The 25771-nt window shown below is 44.5% G+C and overlaps 1 protein-coding gene across 1 annotated transcript in view; it reads right to left on the bottom strand.

Annotated features, from left to right (window-relative positions):
- Positions 1-1520: 1520 nt before the first annotated feature.
- Positions 1521-25771, bottom strand: part of LOC103666313 (pseudouridine 5'-phosphatase) — a 420096-nt gene continuing 395845 nt past the window's right edge. Inside the window, exon 7 of the transcript XR_005835935.1 lies at positions 1521-2382. The gene's annotated coding sequence lies outside the window, so the exon portion shown is untranslated. The remainder of the gene's footprint in view (positions 2383-25771) is intronic.

Below are 25771 nucleotides of genomic sequence, written 5' to 3'. Positions count from 1 at the left end.
ACGACAAAGGCACGGAGGCGGGCGGACGTGAGGACCTCTTTCAGTACCGGGGAGACGGATGAACGTTCCAGAGCGGTGCTGTTAATCAAAATGTTACATAATTATGTTCTGCAAAGCACGATCCTCTCTGCACAATTTCGCTACAACCACATTTAAAATCTCTGCTTAAAAATGGGGCCAGACTGACATATTTTACGTGAAATAATTACACGAATGCGAGAAGTAGTAATTTTGGTAATTACCAAATAGTGTGATTCTCTCCCAATAAAGCATATGTCAGATTACATAAAAACATCATTATGTTGTTTTCCCCTTTTAGATTTTACGTATGTGGCATACAAGTTTCAATACTCTAATGCATTTCTCCCTATCTTATTTAAGGGATTTTTTTTTTTTTTAAACAAATGACTCGGAGGGTTTTCTTGGCGTCACATTGTCCTGTGAAATTTCAAGCTCTGAAAATTTCTTTTGATCTCTTCCTAGGGACTTTTAAAGCAGAAATGGCTTTTTTTTTTTTTTTTTTTTTTTACAAAGAAGTACCATGGGACAGGGTGTGGCAAATGAACAGTTTTGCAGTTTCGTTCCCCTAATAAAGAAGGGATTTGTGCTTCTCTCGTTCCTGCAGATGACATTTCCCACAATACCTCTTCTGGAAAGAGAACTGTTTGTTTGGATAACTAATCATTATTAATGTGCTCTCTTCTCCCCTGTAAAATACATCTAACATGTCATTAGTCTTCCTGTGCTTATTATTATATGGCCAGTAATATGCTATTCTGTAAATGTAAAAATAGCCGTCGTGAACTCACGTCACCAGCAGGTGACTTCATGTCCCGTTTTGTTCCATTCTTCTGGGTAATGGGGATGGTTCCTGATGTGGGCCAATCTGGCAGCTGCTGATGTCAGTGCCGTTTATGGCCACGGACAGAAAGAAAGAAAATGGGCAAGGTCCTGCCAGAACTTGGGTCAGGCGTCTTCGTATGCACTCCCGGGGTTTATTTCTGGAGCTGACTGGAAACGAGGCTTCCCAGGGTCATTCAAAGAATACTATTACCATATATAACGTATATTATTATGACAGTATAATCATGTGTCCTCATTATAAATAATCCAAAAAACCCCAATCATTTCCCCAGTATTCCAGAATGCAAATGCCCGTTGGTTCGAATCCATAAAAGCAAGAGACAAGTGGACGTGGTCTCTACTTTTTTGAAACACAGACCATTTGTTATCTTTTCTGCAGAGACAGGCTTCAGTGAACAGCAGATTGCTACAGAGACAGCGTGTGTCATGGGCATGGGCTGCACAAGCCTACGGAAAGGTGTATTGCCCCCCCAAAAAAGTTGTGCCTCAAAATCATGACAGCGATATTAAGACAAAGAAACATTTTTTCCCTAAAGACTTTTTTTTTCTTATGTTATGTCAGTCACCATAAAGTACATCATGAGTTTTTGATGTAGTGTGCAAAGATTTTGTTTATTTTATTTGAGAGAGAGAGCACAAGTAGGGGCAGACAGCGCGGGAGAAGCAGACTCCCCACTGAGGGTCAGCAAACGTACTGATAGACGGAGCGATCGCGGGCTCCAGCGAGCCACACCCTTTAAAGCTCCCGTCGCATTGAACGCGTGCTACAGCCTTGCAAAGTAAATACCACTCACACTGCACAAATGGGGACGCCAAGGAATGGTCCGTCCTGGGAGCACGTCGAACCCAGCACTCTGACTTTGTAAGACTGCAAGGTCAAGATCAGTGAACTTCCTACCCCTGAACCCTCCAAAATATTTTAGCAGTCTCTGCACTGGATGGATGAATTCAGGGCCACGTTCCTCACAGTTTCTGTGTAGGACAACGCTTTCCAGAATTGTTTTTCAGGATATAGGGGGGGCGACGTGGGTTGGCGGTTAAGACTGCGGGATAGGCTTGCAGAAGAATCCCATGGCTATTTCTGTGCATGTCGGGATCTGGGCACACTGTGTGTTGTCTGTGTTCACAGCTCGGGGGCAGAGCCGTCCTAGGATCCGTTTACTGCCCCTGGTTTCCTTTGTGGGAAAACACCTTCCCAGAAGCTACGTGAATGGTTGGCAGGTAGATACAGGTGTTGCCGTGCTGCTCAGAAAGTCCAAAGCGATGGATTGTGCTCCGCTGTCCTCTCCCCAGCCGGGAAGCTGGCCTGTGGCCTCAGCCCCATGGCATGCAAGCCTCGCTCCCCAGTCAACGGGCTCATCGTGGCCTCAACCCCCATTCTTCCTGAGAGAATGATCCTTGCTCATAAAACACATAGAAGTCATTCCCAGTGACACCTCCTTGGAGACATCATCTTCCCTCTGATCTCGGGATGGAAGGAAACCTTTCGGCTGAATCTTCAAAGGCACTGTCATCCCCCTTTAAAAGAACGGAAATGTGCAAAGGTCAGAGGAGTCGGGCTGTCCTCGGGCACTGCGGCTCTTCGGAAGGCTTTCAGGGGCTGGCGCCGGGTCGCCCCAACAGCCCTCATTCTGGGAACAGAACAGAGAGACTCTTACGAGGGTTAGGCAGGAGGCGACTTCAAGGCCCCCCAATTTAAGGCATGCTGGCTGTCGAGCGCGGGGGAGTGACCGTGGCGAGCAGGGCAGAGTGCGGCACAGAGATTCAAGGTGAGGTGACTCCATGGAGAGAAGATGCCCAAATATCCATTGAGCAGAGAGGCTGGGGGGAAGGGGCAGGTGCAGGTGCGGGAATCAAGGGGACGTGGATATTATCCGTTTCGCTTTAACAGCCGATATCAGAATGAAGGCAGTTAATGCCATGAATATTGGCGCATTTGCGGAGTGTCCGGAAGGGTGCATAGGCTGGAGGAGATGCGTTTAGTGTTGAAGCCCCATAAGCCCTTCGGCCCAGTGGGGCTCAGCCACAGTTCCGGATTTCCCAAATCGGGGTAGCGAGAGGGTGTAGCAAGACTGCACAGAGCGGCCCCGTCTGCCGCTTCTGTTTGAAGATAAAGGGCACCGTGCATTGGGAGAGAGATGGAGAGATAAGGAGAGATAGAGACAGACAGAGACAGGGATTGGGAAGGACAGAAGGCGCATATGCAGGGTCCAGGGGGTCAAAGAGAGAGTCCAGGCATGAGGCACAATGTCCTGTGTCCCGTATTGGCACGTCGACTGCATTTTGTCTCAAAGCGTCAAGATCCAGGGAAAGCGTTTTGACTCTCTGTCCGTGAGAGCTCACAACATAAGCTTCCAGTGTGCATTCCCGCTCCTCCGGGCGCGTCCTGAAGCCAGCCCACCCATGGGACTGGCTAGCGTGATTGCAAGCCAGACAAGCGGGAGGGGAGGGCCAAGCCCTCTGCACACACACACCCTAGCCACCATTCTCACCGGGAAACAAGGGGTTTGCAGACATGCCCTCGAGATTCTGGTCCCCGCAGACGGGCATGCTGAGATGGCCACCCAAGCCCATCAGGGAGTCTGCAGGTGGACTGACACCCAGTCGCCCCCAGCAGGAGCCCCTCATTAACACTTTGCGTGGGCATGAGACGTTGAATTCTCCCATGTACCCCAAGATGCCTGTCTGCTGGTGCACCCCGACATGGACAGTCCCCTTTTCTTGAGAGTGGGCAGGACCTGTGAACATGATTGATGCCACTCACTTGGTGAGGGGACGCATCGGTTGACTTTTGGGTCAATCAGCCACCCTGGGTGGGCCTGACCTAATCAGAAGAAGGCATCAAGTCGGAAAGCTAGGCATCGGCTGGCCTGGAAGAAAGCAGACGGCCAGTGAGAACTGCCTATCGGGGCCACGTGGCAAGAAACTGCAGACAGTCTCACGGAGCTGAGAGCGGTCCCTGGCCAAGCCTGAGTAGAAAAATTGGGCTTTTCATCCCACAACTAAAAGGAGCTAGTTTGCACCACAATCACTGGAGCTAGAAGTGAGAATACCTTGCTTACAGCCTGGGAGACCCCAAACAGAGGACCTGGACTCCTGACCCTTGAGAAACTGCGAGATAGTAAATGTGTGTTGTTTCAAATCACTCCAACTGTTGTCATTTGTTACAGATGCAATGGGCTTTCCTCTCTTCCCTCACTCTGTCCACCATGGTTGCTAAGAGCACGTCTTCAATAAACCACCAAAATTCCTGTCCCAGATGCCAACTTTGGGGAACCCAAGCTTTGACTGGTAAGTTTCCCAAAAAGTATAAAATCTAGTTGGGTGAACAGCGAGGAATTGAGGTCAAATACATGATAATACTCACCTGACATTGCTCAAAGGGAAAATGACATTGAACACAGTCTTCTTTCTAACTAGAATGTTCCCAACACCAGGAACTGGGATTTCTTTCTCTAATTTCAACGGGGAACAGATTTCTTTACAAAGGAAAGAAATAGCAAGTATTAATTAATTAAGCATATGAAGGGGTTTGGGAAGATGTTAGAAATAATGTTATGTGTGTAAGGTGACCTGCACGATGTGGATGGGAAGGTGTTTAAGGTTCTTTCTACGGGTTTTTTTTTTAAGATTTTATTTATTTGAGAGAGAGATCATGAGCAGGGGTGGAGGGAGTGGAGGAGGGAGAAGCAGGCTCCCCGCTGAGCAGAGAGCTCAATGCAGAACTCGAACCCAGGACCCTGGGATCATGACCTGAGCCGAAGGCAGACGCCTAACCAACTGAGCCACCCAGGCGCCCTTCTATAGGTCTTTTAAAGAAAATACACAGGAATTATACTATCGGAGTTGCCAGAATGCTAATTCTGGACTGAGGAGCATTTCATGGAAAGAAGAAAGAAACTGGGTATGATTTTATCATCTGGGGAGAATCTCCATCACCGTGTTTATTCATATAGTCCTACCCACATCGTAATCCAAATCCTTGATTGCTGAAGGAATCCAACGGTAGCTGAACCCATCCTTATTAAGAAGGTTATAGGAAGGTTTTAGTTTTTTTTTTCTTCATGCATTTATTAGTTTGCCAAGATTGCCATATGAATGTACCACAGATGGGGAGGCTTCCACAATCGACATTTATTGTCTCCCAGTCTGGAGGCTGGGAGTCTGAGATCCAGGCAGGGCTGAGGCTGGGAGTCTGAGATCCAGGCAGGGCCAAGGCTGGTTTGTCCTCAGGCCTCTCTGCTTGGTGTGTAGACCCCGTGTTCTCCCTGTGTCTTCATGTGGTCGTCCCTCTGTGCATGTCTGTATCCTCTTCCCCTCTTCTTATAAGGACCCCAGTGCTATGGGATCAGGGCCCGTCCTAACGATCCCATTTTACCTGAATTCTACTTTAAAAGACCCCATCCCCCAATACAAGAACATTCTGAGGTCCTGGGAGCTAGGGGTTTCAACTGGTATGACACACAATTCAACCCCGAAGAGCAAGTCAAGAAGTGGAGGGAGAATCCTTTCAGCTCCTTCTGCCTCTGGGCTTCTCTGATGCCATATGTACTTAGATGACTTTCTAATATGCACATATTTTTTAAATTGAAGACTTTTGTTTTTTTTTTTTTCAATATTTTAACTGCTGGTGCAATTCACATTCACCCTTTGCAGTCATTACTGTGATGCTACGTAATTTCTCAGACTCCCATATGCCTGAATTTCTATGCTGCTGTGGACAGTGTTGAGTCTGAGTGTCCCATAGGAGAGGCCGTCGTCACCCTCCCCACTCCCTGGCCTCCTGCCACTTACGAAGTCATCTTACGGGAGGCTGGCATGGCCAAATATTTCCGTTTAGAATCGCTGTCCCCAAGCATTGCCCAGGTGCCCTCCGCTTCTGCTGACCGCCAGCATGCACACGTGTGGCCCGTGGGAAGGAAGAGGGAAACACAGAATCCCTAAACCGACTCTCTTTGATGATTGCACCATTTTCCCCTCCATCCCATCCCGCTCGCCTTGGCCACACTTACAAAAATGTCAGAACGTTGGTGGCCCCTCTCACGCTGGGGACGCATGGCAGGATCGTGGCTTTTTTAAAAAAGGGAATAAGATACCTCGAGGTGCATGGTGTGAAGAAATTAAACCTGTGTTTGTTACCACAGGGAGCCATGCCAAAAAATAAAAATAAAAAGGTTGTGTGAAAGGCATGCTTATTTTTGGCCTCGAGCCGCGAATCATCTGCTTTCACCCGGGGTCCTGCATGGCGGGGATCGTCTTCTTTCTTTCCCAGGGAGAGAAAACACTAAGAAGCAGCTCACCCTTTGTGGTTTCCCAGCCCCTGAGGATATTTTCCATTCTTTGTACCGGTGCACGAGAGACTCAAGGGTCTTCTGCTGCATCCCGGTGGCAGGATATGGGCCGTGTTTGTGATGGTCAAGGGAAACCAAGTTCAGTGGAAATGAGAGCCTCTCTTGTTTTTTTGTGGTTGTTTGCAGTTCTCGAGTTGGGAACGCAGCCTGTCGCCAGGACCAGGGAAGGACTGGGATTATCCAGGGTGCAAGCATGAAGGTACATATGAGTTTCCTGGGGGTTGCCCAATAAATCACCGAGACAAATGCATTCTGTCACAGCTCTGGAGGCCAGAAGTCCAAAATCAAGGTGCCTGCAGGGTCATGCTCCCTTTGAGGGCTCAAGGGGAGAAGGACCGTTGTCCTGTTCCTAATTTCCGGTGGCCGGCTATAACGCCTGGTGTTTCTTGCTCGTGGCCACATCCCTCTGATCCCGGCTCTGTCCTCACATGGGTGTTTCCTGTGTGTCTTTGTGTCCAAATTCCTTCTCCTTTCTCTTGTAAGTCATTCGATTAGACCCCACCCTAAACCCACCATGATTTCCAATCAAGATCCCTAATGAATTACAGCGGCAAGGACCCTGTTTGCAAATGAGATTCCTAGTGACATAAATCTGTGGGGGACCGTCTTGAACCCACCGCAGGACACGCCTTTACCTCTCTGGGTCATCTCTCTGTGGCTTTCCCCTTGCACCGACCGACCCCCAAGGAGCTGAGAAGTCGTCTCCGCAGGAGGAACGAGAAAGTCTGCTATTCTGGGCACAGCCTGTTATTTATAGGGTGACACTGCCCACGAAACACCTGCCCAGAGAGGCCTGGGATCAGTCATCTGTGGGAACGGGCGTCAGCTGCAGAAATCAGAACCAACAGGAAAAACTACACGGGATGTGTGCCCCCTCCCTGAGCCTCGAGCCTCCTCGGCTTCTGATTAATTAGGATGACTGCAAAGTATCGGGTCTTTTGTTGCTGTAATTGGGTATTGTTCTCCCTCGCAAACTTAATGAGCTCTTGCTTCCTCCTTTTCCCCTTCCCCGTCTGTGTTCTTCACCCCCAGGTTGGAAGAACTCTTAGCAACCTCCCCTTCCCCGCTGTGTTTCTTTCTGGAAGCTGGGTCCCAGGATCGGTGGTGCCTGTCCATCAAAGGCACGTAGACACAAAAGGCTGGCTCGGGGGCTGCCTGCCAAACCCGGGGAGGCCGTTCCAGGGCTGAGCTCACATTCAGACTTGATTATCCCTGCTTTCGGGGACACCATTCTCTGCCAAAGGGATGTTTCTAGGACATGGTGAGATCTCTCTCCCTGACGGCAGCAAAAAGGTGCACAGAAGCAAAGAGAGATGTGGTGTGTGTGTTGCCTGAGGAGGAAGAATGGGGCTCGAGCTTTGCAAAAAGGGGGTTGGGGACAGAACTGTCTGCTTCATCTGCAATGGGTACTGATTCAAGTCAAGCAAAAGGACGCCCATGCCTGCCTCTGGGGAGCACAGAGATAGATGAAGGTATGAGGCACGGATGGCATTTGCCTGCCTTTCTGGAAACTGACGCCAAGGAAAACATGATAATCATAGTGATTCTGGGAAAGCGCTGTGCACATGTAGTGATTTTCTTTATAGGATCAAAAGTAATGGACGTTCTGAAGTCTCTCGTCCCCCGAGCTTTGGGGGGTGGGGGGAATCTTTTAGGTCTCATTGCCCTGGCCTCCTTCTTCAGAATGCCATCCCTCGGGAGATTTTGAGGAATTAACGGAGCGCACGTGTCCATCAGTGCATTGCTTCTGAGCACGGAGGGCTTTCCTCCGCTCTGGAGTAGGGGTTCCGAAACCACGGGGCCAGCCAAATCCAGCCTGCTGCCGCTTTTGTAAGGAGTTCTACTGGCATAAGCCACGCCCGTGTGTGTATGTATTGCCTATGGCTGTGTTCACGCTGCAACCGTGCATTTCAAGTTCTGGGAATCTTTAGTCCCTGAAAGCCTAAAATAGTCACTAAAAGGCCCTTTGCAGAAGCTGTGTGCTGAGCCTGCTGTAGTCCCGGGAGCACGTCTCATCACGCTCTAGGGGATCACATTTTTCTCTGTGATATGCAACTAATTAAGTCCAACGTCTTCTGCAGAGATTGGAGGGAAGCGGCCATGCACAAGGAAGCAGGAAGAGACGTCCTTCTCCCTTCGAGACTTCAGAGGGGCATGGCCGTGAGGACACCCTGATGTTGGGCTTCTGGCCTCCAGAGCTGTCAGCGAATACTATTTCTCTTGTCTCGTCATGCAAAAACGTGTCGTGGAAGAGTCTCCTTGTCTGTGATGCGTCTGAGATGCCGGCTCTCGGATATTTTCGTGAACCAACGGGGTGTTGGTTCAATACGCAAATAACAGCAAATTTCAAGCCATTGCTGGGTGCTCAGGAGTAGGAAGAAAGAAAAGGCCATGCCAAGAGCAATGAGCACGTGCAGAAGGAAGGAGTTCTACTGTAAAGAAGGATACTAAAATACTCAAGAGAAAAATATCCACTCCCACAAGATAAATCTCTTTCCCAACCTAGAGGTTACGGGCCTGGACAGCTAGATAGGAGTGTCTCCTTACGTACGGTATGCCCCATGGATACAAAATTTATGCCAGTACTCTGACTCCAGTTTTATTCTCCAACATTTTTTCCCTGTGATATGAAACTAATTAAGTCTAATGTCTTTGCCGTTTCTGGGAAAGATTATTGTTTTAACCATATCTAATAACACCTTATGGGCCTTTCGTATTGAAGAAAAATATATTCTAGCCTGAAAACATTGATATATATTCTCCTACGATGGAGGTGTTAATTCTCTGTCCATGGAGCAGCAATTTAAAAATGATTTCATTTCCTTTCCAATTTGATTATATATTACAACACAAGCCAGTCCAGCCTCTCTACGCAAATGGACTGCTATCCTCCATACTCGTATTTCTGGGACATACACAGCGTGAGAAGCTATGCTAGGTCAGACCTGAGGATGTTGGTGATTTCATGTGCCTCTAATTAGTTAAGATCTAGTGAACACAATTACACAGCAGTTTCTAATTGATATTCACATTCGAGCGTGTGTTATGCCAACCCTAGGAGGTGGAGAACGGCTCAGTGGACTTTGGGAGATAATTCTTTTATTATTATTTTGCGTTCTTTCAGCTCAATCTCTGTGCATGGTCATACCCTTCAATAATGCAAAACAGCACAATAGCTATTTTTCAGCATAGATTCCAGCAGACCTTAACAACCATCATCTTTAGTATGGAACTCAGGGAGAATTACCCTTTCAACATTTTGCAAGGTCACGGAGTTACTCCTGACATCCATTTGGCTTCATTTGTCATGAACATTCTGACTGTTGTATATTACCAGACCATCAAAATTTTCCTATTAAAATGCATATTAGAATATTTAATATTCAAAGTATAATGGATTAAAAGAAAACTTTTCTCTATTTCTGGAAAACGTACAAGGGGGATTATTCAGTGCTAATATAAGAAAGAAATCCCATTTAGTCTAGGCAAAGAAGTCTAGGCAAAGAAGAGACAGGTGGCAGACAAACACGAGTGGGGCCTGGAGAGGGAGATGAAAATCAAATCAGAGGGTCAACCACAGCAGGAGGTTAAAATAAATATGCTATAGTTAACTGAGACCATAAACCAGAAGTCCTTTTCATCAAGGCTGCCTTAGGCATACAGACCTGTCCAATTGGGTCCTAATGGAAAAAATGTCTCTGTTCTCTCTTGTTCTGATTTTTTATTTTTTGTTTTTTAATGAATTCTTTAGGGAGAAAAATGCAAAATTTACTGAAGGATGTAGGAAAAAAACCTAAGATAAATGAAGAAATGTAGCATGTTTCTGGATGAGACTACTCAATATTGTTGACATATTTTTTAAAAAGCAAATCTAGGTTTGACATGAAGTTAATGAAAATGACAATGGAATTTGTTTTGTTGTTCACAGAATTTTTCTTGTGATTGTCTGGAAGAATAAATGTACAAGAACAGTCATGGCAATTTCGTTAAGAGGAGCAATGAAGGGGCGGAGAGAGAGAATGAATTATGCCAAGCACAAATGTGCAATTATTCAAGCAGTGTGATATCGGAACACACATATAGAGACTGATGAATAAAATGAAAGGGACACGTGAGAAAGCACACAAAAAGGCATATGTGTATCAAATCATCTCATGCAAGGTAATGAACATTTGGGTGAACTCTCTAGGAGAAGAATAAAATTCACTTTCTAGCTAATTAAACCCCAGAATTAAACATACTTGTTATAACCACCACTTTGACTTCGGGAAAGATTATTACAGTCATCCTGACAATCAAAGCGAGACTTTTTTTTTTTTAAAGATTTTATTTATTTATTTGACAGGGAGAGAGCACACCGTGACAGTATATCCAATGTGGGACGGATGCGAAGAGCATTGAGACAGAGCCCTAGACACACATGGGTTCTCCCCCAAGTTCAAGGCAGTTTCCTGCAGAAAGTAGGGATCGGGGTAGGAGACCTGACCGACAGTGTCCCTGGCATCCCGGCCATCACCAAGTGTAAGACGGCAGCCCTCCAGAGACGCAGGCGGTGTCACAGGGTGGAGGGAACACTCCCAAGGTGCAGAAAGCTGAAATGTGTGTGAGAGAGAGCAAGCAGACACCCCAACAATACTCCAAAACATGGCATGTGGGTGGGTAAGGGGAGACAGTAGTGTCATGGTTCAGAAAACGGACACCTCCTTGAGCAAAGCGAGAGAGTGCACTCTGGCTTTGCACCGGACCCAGATCCCAAGCCCTACTGAGCACGTCATCCTGTCTTCAAACAAATGGAGGTCCACAGTGAACTTAATCCAACGAAAGCTAAAGTGTCATCTCGTGGACCTCAGGCGGTCTGTTTCATGGTTTCTCCATCTTTCTATCTGTGTACCGCAGTTTGGATCCTTCCCATTGGCGTCTGAAGGGAAGGAATGGAGAATGGGGTGCAGGAAGTTTCAGAGAGATGGTAAAACCGGGGGGCTTTCTAAAATCCATGAAAGATAGCCAGGCACAGATTCATGGCGGTTGGCAAAGCACACACAGGACCCACACAAAGGAAAGGGCGCCGAACGACTTCACAGACTCAAGGCTGAATACCCAAGATCGGCAGTCAATCCTGAAGTCGGCGGGGGTACTACTACACACACGCAGAGGACATTAGTCATTACGGCTGACGTTTCACCAGAAGGAAACAGAGGCCCAAAGGCAATGGAAAGACATCTTTATGGTGACAAACGCATCGTCTCGACTTAGAATTCTATATCCAATGAAAACCTCCTTCCAAACCCAAAGGGAGAGAAAGACATTCTCAGGTAAATGAAGGCCGAGGCGTTCCTTTCCGTGGGGCCTACTCCACAAGATACACTACAAAATACAAAAATAGAAGGTCTTCGGGATGAAGGAAAAGAGTGCCGTATAAAACCCAGGTATGCAAAAAGAAAAGAACGGCAAGTAAAAGTCTAAATATCCGGATACGTTAAACATATGTACTTTTTTAAAGTAGGCTCCACGCCCAGCGATCCGTGACCACGAGGTCAAGACGTGAGCCAAGATCGAGTCAGACACTTAACTGATGGAGCCACCCACGTGCCTCTAAAAATATATATTTTTAATATCTATATGTTCAGGTTTCTTTCCACAAGTATTCACTGTTTAAAACAAAAGTTACAAGAATGTTTTCTTAGATTGACAGTCAGTGTAGAGGTGAATTGCAGAACAATGAAAATGTAATGAGGAGAAAGCGAATACATCGAAATGGCCTGTGGTAAGGTTTGAAGGGAGGATAAATATTTTGAAGGGAGACTATGATACGTTAAAGATAAATTTTGCACCCTCTGGAGCAGTGTGTTAATGCAGAACTTTGTGAGGTGATGGAGCTGTTCTTTGGTGTTATCCAATATGGTGGCCATGAGCCACACATGGATACAGGGTACTTGACGTGGGGCTACCATGACCGAGGAATGGAATTTTACATTTTACTTAATTTTAAGGTATTTCAATAGCTACAGATGACAAATGATGACCATATTGGACAGTGCATCTCTAGGGTAACCATTTTCTGTCAAAGATCAAGTAGGATGTAGTTTAGGTTTTGTTGACCAACGGGCAAAATGGAAGATGTTACGTTGGTACAAGGATAACTTTTTCATGTGTGATCATTAAAAATGTAAGGAGCGTTCTTAGCTAGTAGATGTTACAAAAGCAGGTAGTGAGCTAGATCCTTCCCATAGAGCAATCACAAAATACCTATCTATCTAATCGATAGAGGAGATAGAACAGAATACTAAAAAAGACCCGATTAATCCCCAGAAAGTCTCAAAAAGAGTAACAGGTAACATGAAACAGAACACATTCCTAGTGGGAGAGTCAACAGCAAAGCTACTTTGGGCACCTTGATGGGGTATTCTTTATAGGGTCAAACGTACCATGGTGCTAGGGGCCAGCAATTCTCTGCTGGATATTTACATACAAGACATGAAAAGGCATGTCCCCGAAAAGGCTTGTTCAAGAATGTTCATAGCAGGTTTATTCATAATAAAGAGAAATAGGAAACAACTCAAATGTCTGTGAAGAGGATGAATAAACAAGTTGCCATATTGCCACACAATGGATACTATCCAGCAGTAGTAATAGGCAGTAAAGCAAAAAGTGTCAATCTTGGTAAATTCCCATAAATTGCATTACACCTGTATCATCACAACCTAGTGGAGAGCTACATTCTGATGAACCATCCAGAAGCTCCCCTTGTATCGTTTCCAAGTGGGGCAGTTTTGCTTCCTGTCTCCTATTTCTGTATTTTCTGAATTTTTTACAAGAGATGCAGACATTTAAAATTTTTTTTTAATTTATTTGAGAGAGAGAGCATGACTGGGGGAGGGGCACAGGAAGAAGAAGAAGCAGACTCCCCACTGAGCGGGGAGCCTGATGCGGGACTTGATCCCAGGACCCTGGGATCATGACCTGAGCTGAAGGCAGACTCTTAACAGACTGAGCCACCCAGGTACCTGAGGTGTAGATATTTTAAAACAGTTTCCAATAAGTTCATTCTCTTGTTGAAGAGCTCTTTGTCCCTGCTCTTTCCATCACTGAGATCCTTCACTAACTTGCATATGTAACATATTTCCATAAAATACTCCTTTTCATGATTGCTAGCGTTGTCCTCGAAAACAATTCAGAATGCAATTTCTAGAAACCGTAATTCTAATTTGGATATGTGCTGGAGCAAATCGATTGTGAATATTCTTAACATCCATCGACATTGTTTCTTACGGTATCATTTCCCAGTTATTGGGTAGATTTAGCCAATGCTACATGACATTGAGCCTCTGCAAAGCACGTTGATGAAAATGGATTTACCTGATATTTCACTAAAGGCTTCCATCTGCCAGTGACACACTGGAAAATCTATTGTGCTCTAAGTTACCCGGGAAGATAGCTGTTACAGAAAGAAATCTCTCCATACCCCCCACCGTCACTCCCTCGGAAAACAAAATAGAGCTTTGATTGCTCTTATCTGACCTACCTCGCGCAGCATTGTAATGACCTAATTTCCTGAAGTTATGGGCTTCGAAGGAACCGTGTGGGGCGTCCCACTCCATCCTCATAAACTTGGGGCGAAAGCATACTCCCACTGTGGATTTACTCAAGTCTCCCCTGATGGTCTGAACACCCGCAAGGATTTTCCACCGCGAACTAGGGATTGTCTGTCATGTTTCAAGGAAGGGGTACAGCTTCTTATTTTCTCTTCCCAAAGTCCTATAACCATTTCATGTCAAAATGCTATGAAGTTATGTAGCTATAGAGGCAAAGAGGCATAGCATCCAGATTGGCTGGAATTAGAATTTTCTCGGGCACACATGTTAATTCTGTTAGTACTGCATGGTACCCATGTCTCAGAATCACGAGGACATTGAAATCTGTTCAACAGTATCAACATCATCAACAGGGCACCAGCTGATGTTGGATGGACGGAGGGTGGATGGGCTGACTTTGTGAGCTCACACGTGAGATGTCCACGTCATTCTTTCTAGTACTTGGCTTTATAAGGGGACTCCTGGCCCCTTCCCTCATTTCAGCCTATAGATCGTCAGGTTCCAAACATCTGCCTACAACTCACAGTTCTTGTTAGAGCACCAGCCCTGATATCTGAGCATCTGGCATGTGTGTGTCTCTCTGGGGCACCACAAACTTCTTATATTCACTCCCTTCACTAGGTCACCTCTCCCTTTTCCTCACTTAACCACAAAGCACAATCACTGTTGATTCTAATATCCAAATAGGTGTGCACGAGCATATGTTTGTGTGTTATTTTATATATATATATATATATTTTTTTTTTTTTTCATTTTCTTAAAGTCTACTGCAGCCACCCAGCTTCAAACCACTATCTCCTGCCTGGACTATTGCAGTAGACTCCTCGATGGGTGTCTCAAATCTCCTCGCACCCGTCTCCAATTCATTCTCCTCAAGGAAGTCTGAGTGTGCTGCTACTCTGGTTAAAATCCTTCGAGAGTGGCTTTTATTTTTAACATTAGGATAGAGTCTAAAAGGTTTCAAATGACCTATATAGACCCCATTTGATCAAGCTTGCCTCATCCCTGTCCCCCGAAACATGGCACTATAATAATAAAATGTCCCTGGAGAGACAACAAAGCTTTTAAATGGGGTCAACTTTAAATGTTCTTCGGGATTCAAGAGGAGTTTCTGGTGTCCTTTTCATAGCTGAAATGTTCACATCCAGGTGGTCTCGGCTCAAACAAGTGTGGGATGGCCAGCGGCCAATTTCTCAACACAAGACAGTCCGATCACAGGTTCAGATGAGAAGACTTTGCAGAAGACAATGTGAGCAGGTTAGCATGAATTCTAGACCCTCGGAAGAGTCATCATGGAATTAGAGATGGCCTGTAACCCACCTGCTTGCCCTTATAGTGACATCCTTCCAAAATCCCTGTTGTGACCACAGGAGACATGACTGCGTTTCATCAGTTAATATATCCAGGGGGTTGAAGAAAAGAACAGAAAAGTTTATACAGGTCATTAAAAAATAACACTGGGCACTGTATTAGTTTCCCAAAGGCGGTGTGAGGAAGTATCACACAAGATACTTAAACAGCAGACATTTCTCATCTGACCGTCCTGGAGGCTGGGAGTCTGAGATCCAGGCGGGGCTGAGGCTGGTGCCTCTTGAGGCCTCTCTCCTTGGCGTGCAGACCCCGTCTCCTCCCTGTGTCCCCACATGGTCGTCCTTCTGTATGTGTCTGTGTCCTCATCTCTTCTTATAAGAACACAAGCCCTGTTGGGTCAGAGTCCACACTAACAACCTCATTTTACCTTAATCCCCTCTTTGAAGACCCCATCTCCAAATACAGGCCCATCCTAAGGTCCTGGGGTTAGGGCTTCAACAGATGAATTTGGGGGGGTGGACACAGTTCAAGCCCTAACAATAACTTTAACTAAAAGTGTAATTCCCTATCCCTTCTTCTGTACAGCCTGTCACTTAGTGTTCTTAGAGTGGTGTGATAAATGATTTTGGCCATGTATTGATCTTTTGATTCATATGGCAGGCTTGTAGAAATAATTGATTGGCCTGAATTCCTATGAATGTGTGGTAATGACTAATGTTGGCATCCGAGTATTCTGAAAATATTCAATCGGGTTGGATGTATGTGTCTGTGAATATCGTCCAGAATGTCAATGACCATCAGCGAGATTGGCTCGCCATTTTATCTCCGAGATTCACTTTCGTAGAATACTGAGTGGCAAAAGATCTCAAGACTTTGCACATGGGGAAAATTTATTTTCCAAACATTATGATAAAACCGGGGGGGGGGGGGAATCTAACTATGTTTCAGAAGCAACATTTGGAGGAAGGGTCAGAAAAAAAAATATTCACCTTTCGGTATCTGTACTTTCTGGCCAATTTAGTAGCTGGTATGTGGTATTGCAAAGACATTTAGCATACAGAGTCACGAAATCAAAATTAAAATCAAGGCTGTGTTATTTCCAACAGTACGACTTTGGGGAAAGTGCTTACCTGTTCATTGTGATTAGAAAATGAGCTGAATATATATTTCAATGTCCTCTAGCCCTTAAAGAAGTCTGGACACCTCCCTCTTACAACAGCTTGACAGGGAAATGCCAGTTTTAGGGAACATAAAGCCGCATGACCACCACCCATGAATTTTTATAGGCAACATTTGGACAAATCAAAATGGAAGTTCTGTTACCTGTCTTATGAGTGAGTTAGTGTAATTCAGGTTAACCCCTATCCATGAGTCCACTTAGGACTAGTTTATGGTTGATGAGAATCGCGATTACATGGATATTTCCAGCAGGATATCTTTATATTTTAAAAGTAAGTACTGAGGAACGCCTGGGTGGCTCATTTGGCGAAGTGTCTGCCTTCGGCTCAGGTCATGATCTCAGGGTCCTGGGAGTGAACCCCACATCGGGCTCCCTGCTCAGTGGGGAGTCTGCTTCTCCCTCCCCCTCTCCCCCTGCTTGGGTGCACTCTCTCAAATAAATAAAATCTTTGAAAAAAAAGGTAAATACTGAAAATTTTTTAATCTTTTTTTTTTTTTGAAAGTTTATGTCCTCCACCTGTAATGCCTGTTTATTCTCACATTGGTCTCCATCGTAATCCTCAATTTGTTGAATCACAATTGGTTGCCATGGAGATGATAGGGATGTCACAAACAGGATTATGACTTCAAGTAGGGAATAAACAGCAGGCACACTGAACTCTTAACAAAATCCCGTTATTATGCAAATAACCTTCCAATAATTGAGTGTAACCCAAAATGCCTCATTTTCTTTTGTGGGGATTTTTTTCCCCCTTTGGTGTAGAAAAATGCATCACCGTCTGTTCAGCACAACTCTACAATGCAAATATCACAGAACTCAAAAATGGATTTGAGAGTAAAGTACCCTGATAAGTACCACATTAAAAAAAAAATCATTATTGATACAATGTTAAGACAATTTCAGGAATTGCAACGTATGTCCAAATTTAACCAGAGATGCTTTTTCTTTTTTTTTTTTTTTAAGATTTTATTTATTTATTCGACAGAGATAAAGACAGCCAGCGAGAGAGGGAACACAAGCAGGGGGAGTGGGAGAGGAAGAAGCAGGCTCATAGTGGAGGAGCCTGATGTGGGGCTCGATCCCACAACGCCAGGATCATGCCCTGAGTCGAAGGCAGACGCTTAATCGCTGTGCCACCCAGGCGCCCCCAGAGATGCTTTTTCTAAATGAGAAGAGTAATTGCAAACATGCTCAATGACTGGCAAAGCATAGATACAAAAATAAAGACCTTGCAGTAGATACGGCACATACCTAACCGGAGTCGGAGATTGCAAAAGTTCCCGCTCACCCACCCACGGTACCTCAGCACTGACCTTAAACAAAGATAGAAAGATGGAATGGTTTCTAGGACACCATGAAACGCTTCTCCGACTTGACGTGCCATTCTAATGAATGTAGAACGGTAGCTAAATTTGCCGTGTGAGTCAATCTTTATAATAAAGAGGAAAACACTATACACGAGCCAATATGGTGCTGGTTATTGTTATATAAGTTACTGGCTTCTTACCATACTGTTGCGACATACACTATCTCGTTACCCCCACTGTTATGTGCTCGTGAGGCGTAGAGAGATTAAGGATTGCAGATGCCCGGGGCTCACGAATGTGGAGCCAGCATTGAACCCACACTCAAGAACTGCACTGCACAACTCAAGCGACTGAACCTCGAGGCTCAACGTCTTTGTTAAAACACAATGAAATGAAGCCAAAAATAACAGTCGTTATAATGGACCTTGACTGCTGGGATTTAGAATTGTCTGGTCTTGGTGTGAAAGCCCTCTTGCTCCTGGCCCTTGGTAAACTCATTTTGACTCTCAGCTCCGTAGACATCATGCAATCTGGCTCAACCTCATTGGGTTTTTCCCATACTGGTCCAGTCCTATCTTCAAGTTTTCCTCTTCCTTTTCCGTTATACGTGGTGCTGAAGGCTCTCGTCCATGAAATGCCAGCCAATTGTGAACGAGTGAAGGCACAGTGATAAGGACTGACAATTATAGTTTCACAAATTTAGACACATGGTACTTTTTCAACAGCCTTATTGATACCTACAATTCACCTGTTTTATGCGTACATTTCCATGACTTTTAATACATTATAGAGTTGTGCTGTCATCCCTGCCCCTGTGTCATTTCGGAATGTTTCCACCACCCCAGACAGAGAACTCATGCTTATTAGCCATCATTCCCCATTCGTTCCCTCTCATCCTGTCCCCACTGCTAGACAAGTATCCAACTATTTTGTGTCTCTATAGGTTTGCCTTTTCCAGGCATTTCATATACATGCCTATATTTTAGTGTTAATAGTGATAAAATATGGATAACGTAAAATGTACCAACAGTGGCGTGAAGTACACTCATGCTGTTGGACACGCATCCCCACCATCCATCCACAGAGCTATTGTCACCTTATAAAACTGACACTCTGTACCTACCACACAATAACCCCCTATTGCCCCTACAGTATATGCTTTTTAGTGACTGGGTTGTTTTTTTCTCAAAATTCACCCATCTTGTGGTATATATCCGCTCTTCACTCCTTTGGATGGCTGCATGGTACTCCATGGTATGTATGCATGGGCCACATTGGTCTGCATTCATACGTTGATGGGCGTATGGATTGCTTCTACCTTCTCGCTATGGCGAATGATGGCTGTTATTCATGACATGGTGTCATGTGGACGAATGTTTCTGCTTCTCCTGGGTAAATACGCAGCAGTGGAACTGTTGAGCCACATGGTAATTCTACGTTTCACATTTTGAACACCTGCCTGCCTGTTTCATCAAAGAAGCTGCAGCATTTTAAGTTTCCAAGCAATATATGAGAGTCTCGGTGTCTCTGCACCCTGACCCACACTTGTTTTTCCCTGTGGTTTTAATTTCAGCCACCTTAGTGGATGCAATGTGTTATCTCGTTGAGGTTTTGATTTGCACCTCTCTGATGGCTAATAATATATATATATATTTTTTTTATTAATAATGATTTTTTATTATATTATGTTAGCCACCATACAGTACATCCCCGGTTTTCGATGTAAGGCTCGATGATTCATTAGTTGTGTATAACACCCAGTGCACCATGCAATATGTGCCCTCCTTACTACCCATCACCGGTCTATCCCATTCCCCCACCCCCCTCCCCTCTGTAGCCCTCAGTTTGTTTCTCATAGTCCATAGTCTTTCATGTTTCATTCCCCCTTCTGATTACCCCCCCTTTCTTTATCCCTTTCTTCCCCTACTGATCATTCTAGTTCTTATGTTCCATAGATGAGAGAAATCATATGATAGTTGTCTTTCTCTGCTTGACTTATTTCACTTAGCATTATCTCCTCCAGTGCCGTCCATGTTGTAGCAAATGTTGAGAACTCGTTCTTTCTGATAGCTGAGTAATATTCCATTGTATATATGGACCACAACTTCTTAATCCAGTCATCTGTTGAAGGGCATCTCGGCTCCTTCCACGATTTAGCTATTGTGGACATTGCTGCTATGAACATTGGGGTGCATATGGCCCTTCTCTTCACTACGTCTGTATCTTTGGGGTAAATACCCAGTAGTGCAATGGCTGGATCATAGGGTAGCTCAATTTTTAACTTTTTAAGGGACCTCCACACTGTTTTCCAGAGTGGCTGTACCAATTTGCATTCCCACCAACAATGTAGGAGGGATCCCCTTTCTCCACATCCTCTCCAACAATTGTTGTTTCTTGCCTTGTCTATTTTTGCCATTCTAACTGGCGTAAGGTGGTATCTCAGTGTGGTTTTGATTTGAATTTCCTTGATGGCTAATGATTTTGAACATTTTTTCATGTGTCTGTTAGCCATTTGTATGTCTTCATTGGAAAAGTGTCTGTTCATATCTTCTGCCCATTTTTTGATTTGTTTATTTGTTTCTCATGTATTGAGTTTGAGAAGTTCTTTGTAGATCTTGGATACCAGTCCTTTATCTGTAGTGTCATTTGCAAATATATTCTCCCATTCCATGGGCTGCCTCTTAGTTTTTCTGACTGTTTCCTTGGATGTGCAGAAACTTTTAATCTTGATGAAGTCCCATAAATTCATTTTATCTTTTGTTTCTCTTGCCTTTGGGGATGTGTCATGAAAAAGGTTGCTTTGGCTGATGTCGTAGAGGTTGCTGTGATGGCTAATAATATTGAGCCTCTTTTTATGTAAATCTTGGCCACACATCTTTTCCAGGGAGAAATTTCCATGTGCATTTTTAATTTGGTTATTTATCCTTTTGTTATTGAGTTACTCACATATTCTGAATAAAGTCCCTATTGGGTACATGACTCTGCATTCTCTTCTCTCCGTCTGAGTTGTTCTTTCATTTTCTTGATGGTGTCTCTTGAAGAGCAGATATTTTTAATTTTGATGAAGTCCAGCTTTCTCTGTTTTCTTTTGTCATTGTGCTTTTCACATCATGGCTAAGAAATGATTGCCTAACTCAAGGTGATGAAGAAAGACTCATGTTTCCTTCTAGGAGTTTTATAATAATGTAGCTCTTACATTTAGGCTGATGATCCATTTTGAGTTGTATGTGGATGGTACAGAATAAAGATCCAGCTTCATTGTTTACGTGTACACATCCAAGGTAGGAACCACGTGTGTCTTGTATGAGAAATGTACCTCCAGCACCTGGCCCATTGCCAATTAAATAGTAACATGAAATACATAGTTTTGGACACACCAATACTTTATATCTGTACAGTCCATGGTTCCACGTCCCAAGCCCAGACTCCATGCTTTAACTGTAAGTAAAAGTCAAGATGAAGACAGCATGAGATAGAAGAACTCAACCTTTTCTCTGTATATCTGTTCCACTTACCATGCTACAGGAGCTGTGATTCATTTTTCTTTGTTAAACCTTTTCCATCCATCAAGAGGGCATATCTTAAAATAACAAACTCTCAAGGATGCTGAGAAAAGTGGACTAATCAGAACTACTCAAAGTCTTGGTTTGAATGGAATCCAAACAAGAGCGAGGCTCTTCAAACAACAGGAAACGTCTTCTGCATTAATAATCATGGATTGTAACATGGATCCTCACATGAATTCTTACCCTAGCCACACGTGGAACTCTAACATGGTTTAGATGGCACCAAGAAGGAGACACCAGGAAGCTGCATAAGCCACTTAGAAAATCATAAACGATGGAAAATTGATGTCTACTTGAGAAAGCCAACGACTGGATGAGTCAGGCAGAAAACGCATGCCCATGAATCTCACGCCACCAGCCCGCTCTGCTATGCTGTAGATTACTCAACTACACACATAAATTCTATGGTAAATTGCTGACACATTATCTGACTTTATGCAAATGGAATTCTCATTTAGTGGCATTACAGCAAACAGCATATAGATAGGTTTACAATTACGATCTTGAGTTAAAAAAAAAATAGGAAGGGAACCACTGTCATTAAGGAAGGGAAGCAGTCATTAAGCATTACCACTATTCCATCTCTCAGATGAGAACACATGCATTATTCCCACCTTCTGACCTGATGAGAATGTCTTTTGTACACCGGATTCAACAACACTCTATAAGGTCCTTCTCCACTATACACGCACTGCTGCCTAATCATATCAGGGAAGGTGCTTCCCCCTCCTCAGAAATGTCTGAATCTCAATTTTGCTCGACCAGAATGTACTTAGCTAAATGCCACAAATACCCTCAAATGTAGACATGGCTAGTGGAACTACTATTTTCAACCACTGAAATACTTCTAGTAAGACACCATGGATTGGCTACCAACAGCCAATGTTATTTGGTTGCTGAGAAAAGTGAACTAACCAGAACTGAACTGGTTGATTGGGTCATCAAGGGTGTGGTCTGAGAATGACCACATTGGGTGCGTTAGAATAAACATTTTTTTTAAAAGATTTTATCCATTAGAGAGAGAGGAAGCATGAGCAGGGGGAGGGGCAGAGGGAAAAGTAGACTCCCCACTGAGCAGGGAGCCTGATGTGGGACTCAGTTCCAGGACCCCAAGATCATGACCTGGTAGAAGGCAGAGGCTTAACCCACTGAGCCACCCAGACGCCCTTACAATAAACATTTTAAACCATCTCTGGTCTCCAGTTCCTTTCTACTCCTCTGTATAACATTTTCCCGGACAGCTCTATATCCTGGGTTTTTCTATGCACCTCGATCCAGAATGTGATGATCTAATCCTTAGTTAGAATTGATGACATTGCCCTCAAACATGTCACACCGTGGACTGTAACAACTCTCCTGGAGAGAATGAAAGATGCATGTATAAAAATACAACTCTGCTTGCTGTCATAAAGCCATGTAGTAAAGAGAAACTGAATGCCACACCCAGAAAACTCCAGACGACATTTCCCCAACTTGACTTTTTTTGGTTTTGTTTTTTCCACTTTTAAACTAACATGCCTTCCAAGTCAGGGATGCTCATTTGGAAGATGGTTTTCTTTGTTCTGTTATTACCCATGACAGGAGGGATTTCACCATGGGTATCCTATAACTCACTGTTACTGGCTTCAAAAGGAACATTTCAGCTCCATACCTGACCACATAGCTTCCGTTTATTGTCTTACGGATGGTTATTCAGAAAGAAAACCATCAACTTTGACAAATAAGGGTGAACAAAGAGTCGTACTGCTATTTTTCTTTTTTCTATTTCTCCCCAAAGATGTGTCACAGACTGCCTACACTGGGCATATCCATATAATTTCTGAAATTCTATGGCCCCGTTTAATACATAGTATGCAGGAACGGGTGTTTGAACTTAAAGAATTCATAACACTGCATTGCAAACATATATTCACTCCTTTCTTAAAAACCACTTTTGCTTTCTACTCACCTCTTCCTTCAAGAAATAGCATAGTAAAACCTTGAGAAAAGGGAATAAGGCAGAAACTAGGACTTTTCTTTTCTTTTTTTTTCTTTTTTTAAGTAGGCTCCAAGCCCAGTGTGGAACTCAGCTTGGGGTTCAAACTCACAACCCTGAGATAAAGACCTGAGCTGAGATCAAGAGTTGGACCCTTAACCAACTGAGCCCCCCAGCTGCCCCAGAAACTAAAATCTTAACAGTGGCTATTTTTTCAGAGTGCCTGGGTGGCTCAGTAGGTTAAGTCGTCTGCCTTTGGCTCAGGTCATGATCCCGGGGTCCTGGGATCAAGTCCTGCATCGGGCTCCCAGCAGGGAGTTTACTTCTCCCTCTCCCTCTGCACTACCCCCACTCATGCTTATGTTATTGCTCTCTCAAATAAATAAAAAATAAATAATAAATAAATAAATACATCTTTTAAAAAACAAATGGTGGCTATTTTTTAGTAGTTGCACCATGCTGAGATTCTCTGTCTGGGAACTACTGACATTTGGGGCCAACAAACGGTTGTGGGGCTGTCCTGTGGGCTGTAGTGTGTTGACCAGCATTCCTGGTGTCTACCCACTAGATGTCAGGAGTATCCATTCCCCACTGCTCGTAATTAAAAATGTCTTCAGACATTGCCCTTTGCCCCACGGAGGGCAAAAAATCAAGACTGGTTGAGAAGCTTATGATGACGCATAGAATGTATGGACACGGAGAATATATAATGACTATTATGATCTATGTGGCTGTATCAAAATTCTCCCTTCTGATATAAAACTTTTCCTATTGCAATGCTTTAATAGAAGTTCTTCTGATTTGCACGTGCTGTACATTTGACTCAAAAAAGGTGTATTCTGTTGACTTCACAGTTTTGAGACATGCAGGTGGCATACTGGGGAGGAATGTTTGATTCACCTCCTTCACTAGAAAAACCCTAATTCTCACTTTCTCAAGGATAACCGATTGGATATGTTTTTTTTTTTAAGATTTATTTATCTGTTTGAGAGCAAGAGAGAGAGAGTGAGAGCACAAGCAAGGGGAGAGGCAGAGGGAAAGGGAGAAACACACTCCCTGATGAGCAGGGAGCCTGATGCGGGACTTGATCTCAGCACCCAGAGATCATGACCTGAGCTGAAGGCAGACTCTTAACCGACTGAGCCACCAGGCACAGCCCAACTGGATAGGTTTTATAAAGTTCGGCAAAGAATGAATAGATCTACTGGTCAGCATGCAGGCATGTAGAAGATTCTGGAATCCCTTTGCTGTTTTTTATTCCTCTCCAGTATTACATTTGGAGTGGATTTCCCAAGTTTGTAATTGAACAAGATTTGCAATGGTGTGTTGTTTCTCAACACCACTTCTGACACCAAATACGTGCGGCATTCCTGCNCCAACTTTCTGATTTTCTCAAAGCATCCGGGTGCTCCAGCAAAGCAGTTCAATGGAGACACTGTTTATCTACAGTCAATGCAGACCCCACAGGTCAAGGGCTCTTCCCACAAGACTGTTCCCCCCTGCAGATGTCAGGCACAAATGGGGTGGCCAGGTCCCGGCCAGCGACAAATTTGGGGCTTCCCACATCTTCCCTCTCAGGTTGGATAACTTGCTAGGACAGCTCAAAGAACTGAGGAAAAGAGCTTAGGTCCTGTTAACTGGTTTACTGTCAAGGATACAACTCAGGAACAGCCCCAGAGACAAGGTGCAGAAGGCGAGGTATGCGCATAGGGGAAGAGAGGTTTATGTCCTTTCTGGGTGCCATGCTTCTAGTCCTCCAATGCGTTCACCAACATGGAAGGTCTTGGGGTCTCATTGTTGAAGAGTTGTTCTAGATCTCACTCAGCCTCCAGCCTCCCTCTCCTCTCCAGAGGTCAGGGTGGGATGAGAGGGCCAACCATCTAGTCACCTGATCTTTCTGGTGACCAGCCCGTCCTGAAGCCACCAAGGAGTCCCACCTGGAGTCACTTCCTTAGCATAAACTCCCATGTGGTCCGAAGGGTCTCGTTATAAAGAACAAAAGACAGGCCTATCCCTCGGGAAATCCGAGAGCTTCAGGAGCTCTGTGCCAGCAGGGGAAGAGCAAATACATTTTTCATTATACCACAGTGACAGGAACAAGAGCCCAAGGCCGTCGTGGTTTGGGGACCCTGCCTAAAAAAACCACCGAAAGGGGAAGAGCATCTCCATCTGCTAAAGCCTCTCTTCTTACTGAGCTAGAGGCAGCCGGAAACTGCTGGTGTGCTATTCCTAACTCCTCCAACCAATGGCTTCTCCTCCTCCCGCGGGCATGCTCATGTAAATTTATCATCGAGCTCCTTTCGAATAACAATGAATCCTAGCCTTTGGAAGAGGGCTAGAGTTCTTTGGACAATTATATCCAGGCTCACAGGCTTTAATTACAGAGCACACTGAGTCATTTAGCTCTGTCTTCTCCCACCCTCCCTTCCTTATCACAGTGGCTGGTTGGAAAGGATTATGATAAGACTCCTCCTTGGGGGCATTACTAAAACAACATACCATCTACCCGAGATACCTTTTTCGTGGAAAATTACAGAACTACAGACAAGCCAATCAAAAAAACCCCTAACGCTTCTGCGGAAACACTGTTCCAATGAAAACTGTGTAAGTGAACTTCTTGAAGAT

Source organism: Ursus maritimus (genome assembly GCF_017311325.1).
Source record: "Ursus maritimus isolate PB19 chromosome X unlocalized genomic scaffold, ASM1731132v1 scaffold_X1, whole genome shotgun sequence".
NCBI lineage: Eukaryota > Metazoa > Chordata > Mammalia > Carnivora > Ursidae > Ursus > Ursus maritimus.
Note: the sequence above shows the minus strand (reverse complement) of the source record. Positions and strands in the feature narration are given on the sequence as shown.